Source organism: Clupea harengus, chromosome 25, assembly GCF_900700415.2.
Source record: "Clupea harengus chromosome 25, Ch_v2.0.2, whole genome shotgun sequence".
Lineage (NCBI taxonomy): Eukaryota > Metazoa > Chordata > Actinopteri > Clupeiformes > Clupeidae > Clupea > Clupea harengus.
Genome location: NC_045176.1, coordinates 3,434,069 through 3,447,466, shown reverse-complemented (window position 1 = coordinate 3,447,466; position 13,398 = coordinate 3,434,069). Strand labels below are relative to the sequence as shown.

General features: G+C 45.4%; 1 long non-coding RNA gene across 1 annotated transcript in view; it reads right to left on the bottom strand.

Moving 5' to 3' along the window:
* The window catches only part of LOC122128851, a 16,937-nt gene extending 10,537 nt beyond the window's left edge, over window positions 1–6,400 (bottom strand). Inside the window, exons 1-2 of the long non-coding RNA XR_006151656.1 lie at window positions 5,864–6,400; window positions 1,124–1,236 (exon numbers count right to left, since the gene is read on the bottom strand). This is a non-coding gene — a long non-coding RNA (uncharacterized LOC122128851). The remainder of the gene's footprint in view (window positions 1–1,123; window positions 1,237–5,863) is intronic.
* Window positions 6,401–13,398: the final 6,998 nt, after the last annotated feature.

Genomic DNA, 13,398 nt, shown 5'->3' with positions numbered 1-13,398 from the left:
CAAGGTCTTGTGCTCCCAGCAGGGGCAAAGGATTACTTGGCCACAGAGCACACACACACACACACACACACACACACACACACACACACACACACACACACACACACACACACACACACACACACACACACACACACACACACACACACCCTATTTAACAAACACCATGTCGGTCTCAAATGCTCCCTGACATTTCATTGCCTAAACATTAAATCTGATAACTGGTCTGAAGTTCAGGCTTATCTGTGATAGTCCTTTCATCCTAGTGAGGTCCCCATACTGATTTCAGATCAGGTGTCTCTGCCTTTACACAGGTCAGAGCGGATATGATTTACTGATCTTTCAAAACCATCTTTAAGACATGATGGTGGTAGTTTAACAGGGTGGGGTAAGGAAAAAACACTATAACTAGTGTCACAGTACAGTACACACTATGACTACTGTGACATTATAACTAGTGTTACAGTACAGTACACACTATAACACTATCACTACTGTGACACTAGTCTGGTTCTAAGGTTTGGCCTTGTGACGAACACTAAACTACATCAAGATGTCATTGTCAATAAGACACCACCATTATTATTATTATTGTTACTATTATAGTAGTCATTGTTGTTAAAACTATCAATAATTGTAGCTCAAACTAATGGAATAACAGTCCATAAGCAGCAAAAACACTTATAGCTCAGTCAACGTTAGCAACACATACTGAAGGCATTTGGAGCAACTGTTGGGCAGAATGTTGAGTTAGAACTTTTTCATGTTTTCCAACAGCCTAGCAGCCATAGCTATCATATTCTCCTATCTTAGCACACATGAAAATCACTGTCATGGCTTCATCACACTACACTGCAGACGAGTAGACTCACATCTCTGCCTAGGCGCTCATGTTCACCCTAACATTTAGACCAACAGGATCATAATTGCCTCCTCAGCACCACAACATTTGCCTGAATCTTTCACCTGTAAGCTGATTTATTTCTATACACTTTCTACAACACACACACACACACACACACACACACACACACACAACACAAACACACACACACAACAAAACACAAAAAACAGACAGACACACAGGCACAAAGGCGCAGAAGAAGCAGGGCTTCCAACTCACCGCAGTAAAGTCCAGCAGGTCGCTGAGTTCCTTGTCTGTTCCCACGGCAGCCATTGGAGTGAAGCCTCTGGTCTCACCTCACACGCTCACTCACTCAGCCACAAAGACTAGCCCTGACAGAGAGACAGAGAGATGGAGAGAAAGGGAAGGGGGTGGGATAGAGAGAGAGAGAGAGAGAGAGGACAATTGAGAACTGTAGGCTGGTAGGTAGGTAGTTAGCCACTCAGAAGACACAGGAGTGTGTGACTGGCCGGATCCCGTGATCTACAATCCCCTCCCTGCCACCTGCAATCCAGCACGGCTTCCTGGCCAGACTGATCTGCTGAAACTAGACAGAGGGAAGCCCTCGGGGATATGTTGGCTCTCTGTCTCACACACACACACACACACACACACACACGCACACGCACACGCACAACACACCTTGGCTTTAGCGGAGGTGTTCATCCATAAGCGCGTCTTAAAGCAGGTCAGACTTGACGCCTCACGCACCGACATCCAGGCCAGCCACATAACGACGGCTTCGAGACTGACCTGGTTAAGAACGACGCAGTGCGCACACTCACACCGAATAAAACTTAAATTCATTAACAAAAAACAAGTGGGCCTCCTCTTTTTCCCTTTTATTAACTCCAAACATGATAAAGACAAACATGTTTTGACAGTCTCGTCATGTCTCTTGTCTGACTGACCTGCTCCAACCACTAGCAGCCAGACCAGGGCTAACTAACTAATGCACCAGACGCACAGAGAGGACGGCCAATAGACAGGCCTAAGCCAGGGGACGGTACGACACAACTCAATGGGGAGAGGAGGCGACAGGCTCAGGCATTCATTAACTGTTTTTATGGCGCTGAGGAGCTTACACCTGCCAATGCAGAAAAACAGAAACCTTATGAGCACTCATTGTGGGTAACTACAGCTAGTCTGGAAACCTTACGAACACTTATGAACATTCATTGTGGGTAACTACAGCTAGTCTGGAAACCTTATGAGCACTCATTATGGGTAACTATCTGGACCGGAAAAGACATGGATGGGCTTAGACCTTTGTCTGAAGCCAAAATCCATTCTCTCTAATGTTAATTCAGCATCAGAGAGATGAGGTCATCTCCTCTCTGCATATCCAATCATTTTGGGGGTTTTATTTTTAAGAGTTCTTCCAGTTGTTCACCAAACTGAGCCAGATGACAAACTAATCATAAGAAACTCACTGCTAGGGATTTACATTTTGCATAATAACAAAATAAATGAACCAAACCATTCTCAGTTTCATGGAGAAACAAAGAGACCAAGTCTCTTAAATGAGTACCGACAAATCAAACACAAATCAAACAAGTATGCAACAAGTTGAGCCACTGCCCTCCATATGTACCAAAGATCAGAGGATTTTTTCCCCCAATTTTCCCTTTTTTTTCTCCTGAAGACCTTTTTTTTCTTTTTCTTTTTTTTTTTTTCAAGGCTTCCTGGGTAGGCTCTGGGTTTTCCCAGCCATCGGCCTATCGTGGTTAAGCCCCAACAGACCCCGCCCCTCCCCCATTCCCTCGCTGCACTCTTGACTAGAACCCTTACAAACCCTCATCAGCCAATGACATCAGCAACTCCAACCAACCACTGATCAACCATCGCCACCTCATCGCCCTACCAACATCTACCCTCATCAGAGGACTTGTGTCAGACTCCTGTCCAGGCTGCGGCTCGTAAACAACATCAAAGCACATTAGAGACTTGTGGACGGCTCTGATAGCATCAGCGATGCCATGGTGAGGCACCACCAGCGCACCACAACCACCTCGGCTCCTCTAGCAGGGCATCTGGCAGAGGAGGAGACCACAGCGGCCCGGGGAGCGCAGAGGAGCCGCACTGCAGCTGACTCCGGGGGGGCCTATCTGGACTCGCGCCAGAACTGGGCCAGAGGTGGGCCGAGCCTGCGCCAGAGGTGGGTCTGAGCTGAGGCCCTGAACAGAGATCGCAGCTCACAGTGGTTCTGTTTCCTCAGCTGCAAACGGTCACTCCTTCACCTCACCCTCTTATCTCCTCCGCTAACAGGTCAGCCAATAAAGCCTGACTGATACCTTCAAGGTCACACACACACACACACACACAAACACACAAACACACACTCCCCTTGGAGTTCACCCATACCCCTGCAGATTTCTATGCAGGCAAAAGTACTAGTGCCTTCCCACAACAGCATGTCCTTGTTAACCACATGAAGCCTGATCCTCTTATGCATGCATTCTCATGACGTGTGAAATGTTGGGGAAGAAAATGTGTAACGTGTGAAATACCGAAATACCCTTAATACCACATCTTTACCATCAGTGGCCATGGTGACTCAGTTTAACACTTTCTTGTTCACACATATGTGTGTGTGTGTGTGTGTGTGTGTGTGTGTGTGTGTGTGTGTGTGTGTGTGTGTGTGTGTGTGTGTGTGATATCTGCAGCCTGGACAAGAGCAAGGAACGCATGGAGCATGTTCAGAGAAGGACAAGGGATTTTTTTGTCAAGATCATAACCATGGCAACAATTTGTTGCGTTGTAATTACACTGCCCTTCCAGTGTTAATAAACGTGTCATCACCATGTCCTACACCCTAATCCCCTAATATGCTCCTGCATGCTATAGCAGGTCTAAGTGGTATAGGGCATCAGCACATACATTGCCACAGAAAGAATGTGGAACGCTGAAAACAGAATACAGAATGTGGAATGGAGTGTCTAAGATCCAGTTCCTTCATAATAAAAAAACAGTATTCCTTATACAAGAATCCACAAAAATAAACTACAATTAACCTAACATCTATTTAAAACTGGCAAAAGTGTGGATAAAAGTAATTACATGACATCTCACTTTCCAAGATGGCAACAGGTTTACAGGGTCTCTAAAAACATCAACACTTAGAACTGAACTTTTCTGCCGGTCTGGCTTCCTGTGACTATGAAAATGTTGAACGAATAGGTATTCTGAAGTAATGAATTGCCTTAGGCTATACCTATGTCAACGCCGTGTTCGTGTTACAGGTGTAATTATTTTAATCGTTCCGACGTTTAGATGCATGTATTGTTTCCTACCAGATCCCAAAATAACATCCTGATCCAAATGCTGAAAAAATGCCCACAGGTTAAAACTCAGGTTTACATAATGAACCTAACACGTGTGCTTCTCCAACCATAACGGAGAAGAGTGCGAATCATGGTCTGTTAAAACCGTATGTCAGCAACGTAGACTAGACCTATTTGACACGTGCTCTGCGCGGCAGAAGTAGTCAGAGTCGACAGAAATGTTTTTTACATAGGTGAGTCTGACCCTGGGGCCCGTGTCTGCGTGTCGCGGAATTGTAGGCCTACGGAGCATTACGGAGCCACACAACTTGGATAACCTTCACCATCTCCAAAACACTGCCCAGACGTCGTGATACGGCCCGCTGTGTGCTCAACTGTTGATTGGGAAGGCGAACACAATGAACCGGACAAGGACGTCATCGGAGTACAAAAAGGAGAAATTATGCGAGGGGTTGACCATTGTGTTTGCTCATCCTCTCAGGAATGGACCGAGTCGTGGTCAGGCAGCGACCCCCACCTCCACCCGTTCAACCTCACACCATCTAACCCCTGCCCCTTCATCCAACCCCCCTCCCCCTCGACTCCTCGCCTTGGCCCTCCAGATGGGAAAAACATAAATACTTGTTATTGGATGTAAGAGAATTCCTCCCGTTGGCGTCATTTGCTAGCTATATAGCAGATTTAAAACGCAATTATGTGCCGTGGCGAGGGGAGATTCGCAAGCGTTCCCCGGGGCATGTCGGCGAGGGTAGACTAGGCGACCCCGTGCTCGTTCACCCGAGTCCTTTGGAAAGTTCGCTTGAGTAACCTGGCCCCGGAGTATAGAGGATATGCGGAATGATATCCACACCGGACGGCCAGCGCGAGCACAAAGGCAGGGCGCAGGGTCCCTCAAGTTTTGCGAGGCTGAGTACGTCGAGCACGAAACCCCCGACCGGCGCGGTGACAGACATTACGGTGACGCCGATAGTCCGGAGATGACCATATAACAGACATTTAATAGCCCACCAAAGGAATTAGTGGAAACGTTTACGGGGCGAGAGAGTAGTCCTGGTAAATGTGGGAAAAAAACATGGAGGGCCTCGATCATATAGCCTAACTGCTTGAAAAACACCCAAATGAAAGCCACCAAAAGTAGCAGCATTCACCTAGAAAGAATGTTGAATACTGACAAATTGCCCGTGGTGTAAAAAGGTGACGATTTCATGAACCAAACTGTTACATAAAGCTAACGATACACGCGCTATAATATCATTTCAATATAATTCAAATCTATCGATGGAGAAAAACAAACCCTACTCTACCTATCCTCGTGTGTGATTTACGTGAAAATAGACCGAGCTAATGCAGTTCAACCCACCTTAAAGTAACTTTTTAAACTTGACATTGTTGCCAAAACTGAACAAAGAAGTCATTTCCCATCGGGCTGCACAGCCCACGGTCTACAACTAGCTAGCAGCCACGAACGCACTAGTCAAGACAAAAACTTGGGACCCCGCTTCATCAAAAACTAGCTAAGCTAGGCTATGCAGCTAGCAACATTCACATTGCAACTTGGAAGTATTTGGTGTAAAAGTTCACTAAATTGTTTAAAATGGGTTTTTGACGCTGTCGCTAAAGTATGCTGACTGTGTAGCCTAGGTGTAAAGCAAATTTACATCGACATTATATTTACCTTCGCTCTTCAGAAGTCTTGCATCCAACAGGAGAGGATAGTGTTCTCGGCAGAAAGAAAAACATAAAGTTGAGGAGAATCCCCCTCCCGTGTTTTAGAGCCGCAAATTTGGCCGAACGATATCTTCACCTTTCCGCTATTCCAGTGTGCGCAGAAAGTCCAAGCAACAGTCACAATAACAACGTTGCCGAATAAACAATTGTTCGAAGCCCTAAATCGTTCTTGGGGCTGCTACAATTGTAACCATTTCTGCCTCAGAGTAGACATTTTAGCAACCTCCACATTGTCAGTCGAATTCCAGTATCCCTCCGCAGAAAACGAGGTTAGCGCCAGTGCGGTGTCCGGTTACAAACGCCCAACTGTAATACTGAATTATTAGAAAAGATGTCGACTTCAAATTCGGTAATAGTTCAGCGAAATACCTAATAAATATATCCTTAAACTAAACGGGTAGAACCATAACATAACGTTTGATGCAATCTTATGCAAGGCCCTGAGGTCTATTACGTCCACACGCGGAGGAAGACCACATACACTGAGGCGCGATTGTGCTGAAACAGTGCGAGATGGAATGATAAACCCGCAGACATCTGGCCAATTGCGAACTGAACAAAATTGATTGGCAGGCTGACGATCCAAATAACACGCGGCAGATCGCCTAAACCAGCCCACCTCCGCGAGAGGCTGAGGGAGTAGCTGGAGGAAACGGTAAAACGCTGGATATTTTTTTGTGTAACATTCCCCGTTCGGCACAATTACACGTAGATTTTCATGGAGTGATGACCAGAGAGAGAGAGAGAGAAAGAGATGAGTATGTTAAACGATGGTGTTGTCAATGAATAGTATAAACTAGATATAAACTCTATATAAGACTTTTCTTCTGCCAACGTTATTCTTTTTTTCCATGGCACTGTTCATGACCTATACTCCAGGCCAGGGAACAGGCTACTCCGTGTTATGGGACAGAAAGTACATGTTTGGCTGGCTGAGAAGAATGCAGTGTACAAGTCTATCTTTTTTTTTCTACCTTATTGATTTACTTCATGTTCCCTAACAAATGGGATAACTGTTGCCACGGATGCATGTACATGCCCACTGTTGGGGGAAAAACACTTACTCACTTAGTTAACTCACTGTGGCACTGTGCAATAACCCTGGATCACTATAATAACCACTGTACAATTACAACTACAAATCAAATGTATTTATTTTATTCTTAAATACAAAATGTGCAATACATTTCATCCTTAACTGTATACCTATACAGGCTGTATATATTGTACTTCTTACGTCGTTTCTCTTTACCATTTCATATTTATCTCTGCACTTCTTTCACTCTCCACTTCTTTGCACTATTTGTTGTGTTTACAGTTCACATAAACGGTTTCACCTGTATATACCCATTCCTCCCTGTATATATGTCTTAGACCGTTGTGCTGTTGTGATGTGTACATTGAGAGCCCTGTTAACCCGGAGTCAAATTCCTTGTATGTGTAAAGTTACTTTGCCAATAAACATGATTCTGATTGTGACTACTCCTTCTGGTGAGTTGGTTGTGTTCCTACCATCTCCACAAGGCCCCAATTTAAACCGATGGACCATATGCCCCATATACCATAAATACATGAGAAAAATGTCAAACCTCTAAGTCTATAAATCTGTTTTTTCTAATCTTGTTTTTTGTTGCCTATGCGCTTTCATGCTACTCAGAGTCCAGTGGTTCGTTAATTCAGTAAGAGTTTTAGTGGAGCAGTCTATAAGGGTGTGATTTAGCACACACCTCCGCACGGGGACAGCGGTGGCACCTCTGGTACGACAGAGCTGAGTGCTTGCCTAATTGGAGGGCAATGAGGATCCTTCAAAGCACCCCCTTCCCATACTGAACACACAGGGGCAAATGGTGTCACGCGTGAGGTGTGAAACCATGGGGTTTTGGAGAGGCGAGGGGAAGCAGGAACATTTGGTGTTTGTCTTCACACGGTAAAAACCATGTCAGCGTGCAATCAATGCACCATCACACAGAAACACCGTGTGCTCAATGGTGTAAATGTCCTGAGAACAAAAAAGAAACATTTAAATGTAGACAGTGAGACATCATTTCATACATTTTTTAAATCCCTATGCAGAACTGAGCATGGTCTGTTTTTTTTTTTCTCATATTTTTCTACCGTGAACCATAACATTTATCTGGTTTCTGCCTGGGTTGGTGAGAAAAAAGAAAAATACCGTGGAGGAGCAGTGGAAGACGACGGAGTAGTGGAAGATTTTGCACTGAAAAAAAGGCTACGCATTAAGACACAATAACACTAAAACCTGAAGTCTGTGTGTTTTCTAAACTCATCTGATCAATAAAAAGCTGTTTTCATATTAAACTACATGTTGATGTAACCGAAGAGCAGACAGGATGTGCTATTCCTGACCCTGATGAATGTATGTAGTTTACGACGCAAATGTACTTTAATTTACGACATAATATCACCAAAAAGCATGCTTCCTTGATTCCTAAGATAACGTAAAATAGTATCACGGTAGAGAGTGACGTTTGTTCAGACTCCTACTTGTACTCGTATTTAATGCGTTTCTGCCAGGCATGTTTTTGAGGTGCTTCATCTTGGTCAAGTTACTTAAACTAAACACATTCTTTTTCCCAACCAGGGAGCATTTTATCTGTTTCCCCAAAAGGAATTGTCTTTGAATTGAGGAAACCCCCACGTTCTGTGTTAGTAGAATTAACATGTAAGGCTACATTTTAGGTTTGCAATTGAACAGAGATGTTTCCACAATAATCATTCGTTTTAACCAAAGTCACCAGAGGCCTTTATGTCTGCTAATCTGCCATATTTATGGTGTCCTGAACACCTGTTGAGATTATGCATGCTTACCCTCACCAGTGCACATTTCATTCACTGTAGTCACAAATGTAATACCATACAACATCGTTGTTAATTATAACACATCTAGTTAATTAAATTCCCCCACCCAGTGAGTTACTTAACTGAATGAAAACATAAACAAAAGCATGTCCCCTGTACCGCTGCGCAATACAACATGACTTTAATTACCGCTCTACTACAGATTAGTATTGCTGTGACAATCTGACTGGATTGCAGTTTTGCATCATGGGCCATGGAGGAGGTTCATACTGTGCAGTGGTGAAACTGTTCCTTCCCAGATAGCCTCTCGCTCCAATCTGGCACTGATCTGGCCCAAATCCATCACCATGAAGGCAATGGACCATAGGTATCAAGCTAATGGACCGTAGATATCAACGCCAGACCCATTCAGAACAGGCCAAAGAACAGCCCAGTCTCAACAGGATTAGGAACAGAGGCACAGAGGAACAGGGGAACAGGAGTTCCTGATTTTAGGGAAGATGCCTCTCAACAGAACATCAGGAAGGGCTCATCCTTGCCCCTTTAAGCCAGATGGTCCAAGCTAGACAGCTAAGGTGGTGCTCCTAGAACAGGGAAGAAAACATGTTTATATGGCGGTGGAGATGGATGAAGACATCAGAGAACAATAACAAAATGGCCATGTCATTGTTGTAGGTGTCATAAACGTAATTAATAGTAATAAATGGCAGCAATACCATTACAAATGGCACTAATTCTAACGGTAAGCATAACAGGGACTATTGGAAGAGGAAGTCAGAACCCAAGCAAGTGCAATCTCACCTTCCCTTGCCCAGCACAGCACATCTAGACAGCTGAGGCAGAACTCCCATGGCTGAACAAAGACATGTGTAGGCAGGAGGAGAGGAGAGGAGAGCAGAGAACAAAAATACAGAGAGAGAGAGAGCGGGAGAGAGGGAGAGAGCGAGAGAGGGAGAGAGAGAGGGAGAGAGAGAGAGAGAGAGGAAGAGAGAGAGGGAGAGAGAGCGAGAGGGAGAGCGAGAGAGAGAGAGGGAGAGCGAGAGAGAGGGAGAAGGAGAGAGACAGAGAGAGAGACTGTCATTGTTAGAGGTGTGTCAGTTCAGGGCTCAGCTGTCTGTGACATGGAGTGGCTGGGGGGTGGGGGGGGGGGTGGTGCTGAAGAGGAGACTGGGCCGTCAGTCAGACCAAGAGCATCCAGCAGCACACAGATAACCACGGAAACCACATGTTCAAAGGACTGAACACGTACACAGGAAAAAAATCACACAATTACGGCACACAGGGCTGAGTCTCAAATATATGGAGAGGCAGACAGTACAGGAGAGGGCATGAAGAAGAGAAAAAGCTCTCTGGAGATTACAGTCGCATGTAGGTGAGGAGAGAGGCGCTGAAGGGGAGAGAACAATGGGTTTATGGCAGAGAGGTGCACGGAGGAAAGGAAGGATATATGTTTGAGCCTGCAGAGGAGCCTATGTAGGCCACGAGGAACCATTCATATATGTTTGAGCCTGCAGAGAAGCCTATGTAGGCCACGAGGAACCATTCATATATGTTTGTTCCTGCAGAGAAGCCTCTGTAGGCCACGAGGAACCATTCATATATGTTTGTTCCAGCAGAGAAGCCTATGTAGGCCACGAGGAACCATTCATATATGTTTGTTCCTGCAGAGAAGCCTATGTAGGCCACGAGGAACCATTCATATATGTTTGTTCCTGCAGAGAAGCCTATGTAGGCCACGAGGAACCATTCATATATGTTTGTTCCTGCAGAGAAGCCTATGTAGGCCACGAGGAACCATTCATATATGTTTGTTCCTGCAGAGAAGCCTATGTAGGCCACGAGGAACCATTCATATATGTTTGTTCCTGCAGAGAAGCCTATGTAGGCCACGAGGAACCATTCATATATGTTTGTTCCTGCAGAGAAGCCTATGTAGGCCACGAGGAACCATTCATATATGTTTGTTCCTGCAGAGAAGCCTATGTAGGCCACGAGGAACCATTCATATATGTTTGTTCCTGCAGAGAAGCCTATGTAGGCCATGAGGAACCATTCATATATGTTTGTTCCAGCAGAGGAGCCTATGTAAGCCACGAGGAACCATTCATATATGTTTGTTCCTGCAGAGAAGCCTATGTAGGCCACGAGGAACCATTCATATATGTTTGTTCCTGCAGAGAAGCCTATGTAGGCCACAAGGAACCATTCATATATGTTTGTTCCTGCAGAGGAGCCTATGTAGACCACGAGGAACCATTCATATAACATCACACATTTTTGTGTTTCAAGAATAATCATGTCTTTTGATGAGACACTAGATTGAGGTATTGTATAGGGACTTTGTCATAAGCCAACCAACACCAATACACAGGTACCAAGTAAGACAAACTGAGACCACATAACTATCAACTCAGCAGACACAAGACAGGTCGTTCAGCTAAAACCCAATGGGTAGATTTGTAGAGGTGTGCGTAAGATACACGAAAAGTAGTTTTCTCTTGATTCATTCCTGAAAAGGCCCTAATGTATATTCCGGGGCCCTGTACATATGCTCCCTTCATTTCTGCTAGCATGTGGTAGGCAGCCTCTGAGTTAGCACTGGACCCGTGCTCACATCGAATTCATATTCTCTTTCTAAAAACCCTCAAAAATGAAGGGATTCTGCTTCACCGAGGCGCAGGCTTCCCTTTCATCTTCAGACCTCACAGGGTCCATATAGGTCCTCTGCTGTAGAACAGCCTACAGTATTTCATCATGGGGTCTCTAAAGGGCCTCTGCAGACCTCAGTCCCTAAAGGGCCTCTGCAAACCTCAGTCCCTATAGGGCCTCTGCAGATATCATGGGGTCCTTATAGATCCTCTGCAGACCTCAGTCCCTATAGGGCCTCTGCAGATATCATGGGGTCCATAGGGCCTCTGCAGACCTCATGGGGTCCTTATAGATCCTCTGCAGACATCATGGTGTCCCTAGACGGCCTCTGCTGTAGATAGGCCTACAGTATTTCATCATGAGGTCCCTAAAGGGCCTCTGCTGTAGATAGGCCTACAGTATTTCAAAGGCCCAGCCAGAACTGGACACCATGGGCCCTGAACAGACCCGAGCTCTTTCTGTGTTTGTGGATAAGATGATCATATTAACAGGGTGAGTGTCTCTCTCTCTCTGCGGCGGCGAGGATGACGTCCGAGTGGCTCACAGAAACCCATTCTCTTCCTGCCTCACAGAATACGTCTTCTTCTTCTCCCAACTCTGATCTATTTTGGGTTCAGTAAGGGGAATAAATTTGCCCAAATACACATTAACCATTTCAAAAATATCAATGGATCAAGGTCATAGCAGTCAAACTTTCCACGGCAACAGTTGATGCTTTGTCCCGTAAATTGACAAATAGCAAAATGCAATTTTGTATGGATTCACATGGTGGAGGGCAGAGGGACAGAGAATACTGTATCAGTCATCTGGAGAGATGGCTCCCTGCTCAGAGACATTGCGCTGAAAATGCATTTAAAATGGACTTAATGCTATTATGGAATATGCCATCTAGACGGGGACCGAGGAAGGAGGACCAAGGAAAAGCAACAGAGAAACAGATAGATGGATCAGACTGGCAGACACGGTTTCTCTTTTCTGTGTGAATTTGGACTGGGAGCCGACCAGGACAGTTCTGCCACCCAGACTCTAGTGGCTCTGCAGACAGAAACAATCAGACACAGACACTAGCTGATGAAAGAGAAGCCAAATGAGACCCTTCAGGTTTTTTCTTTTTTTCTTTCTTTTTTTTTTTCCTCGAACGGCAGCCCTCTATTTCCCCGAAGTGAATATCAGAAGTTCCGCAGTGCAGGAAACGAAAGACTGAGGCCGACCCAGTTCTCACTAACTCTTCTGTGTTACTGCCCATCACCCCCCAACCCATCGTTCAGAATTCTTAGGACTCGGAATTAGGAACTCAGAATTTCAAACTTCAAATCCTGATTCTGATTCTGATTCTGATCTACCTCACAGGACTAAGATGGAGGAGCTGGCTGTACCCTTTGATGGATGTGGAAGCTGGACGTGCTCGGAGACCCCTCTGAGTGCTGTGACCTCTACCTTTTGCAGAGGTCACCACAGGCCTGTCGTAGCCATGGGAACCCCCACGAGAAGACGGCTGGTGCCAGTGGTTTCTGCAGGTGCTTCTAGTGAAAAAACAACGAGCTGAATGTGAGCACACCTGTAGCCCCCCTCCTACACACACACACACACATACACACACAGACACACACAGACACACACGCACACGTACACTGACATTCTCTCTTATGCACACACAAACACATACACTCACACTCCCATGCACACACACACACATTCAGACACACACACAGACGGGGCCAACCACATAAAGAGCTCTTGCAGACCCCGTGTAAGATTCTCATCTCACTTCCTCTGCATGCTCTCTCTGCCTGACAACACTCACACCAGAGCTCGCTCGTGTAGCCACCAGAAACACACACAGACATGACAACACTCACACCAGAAACACACACAGACATGACAACACTCACTCCAGAAACACACATAGACATGACAACACTCACTCCAGAAACAACACTCACACCAGAAACACACCAGAAACAACACTCACACCAGAAACAACACTCACTCCAGAAACAACACTCACACTCA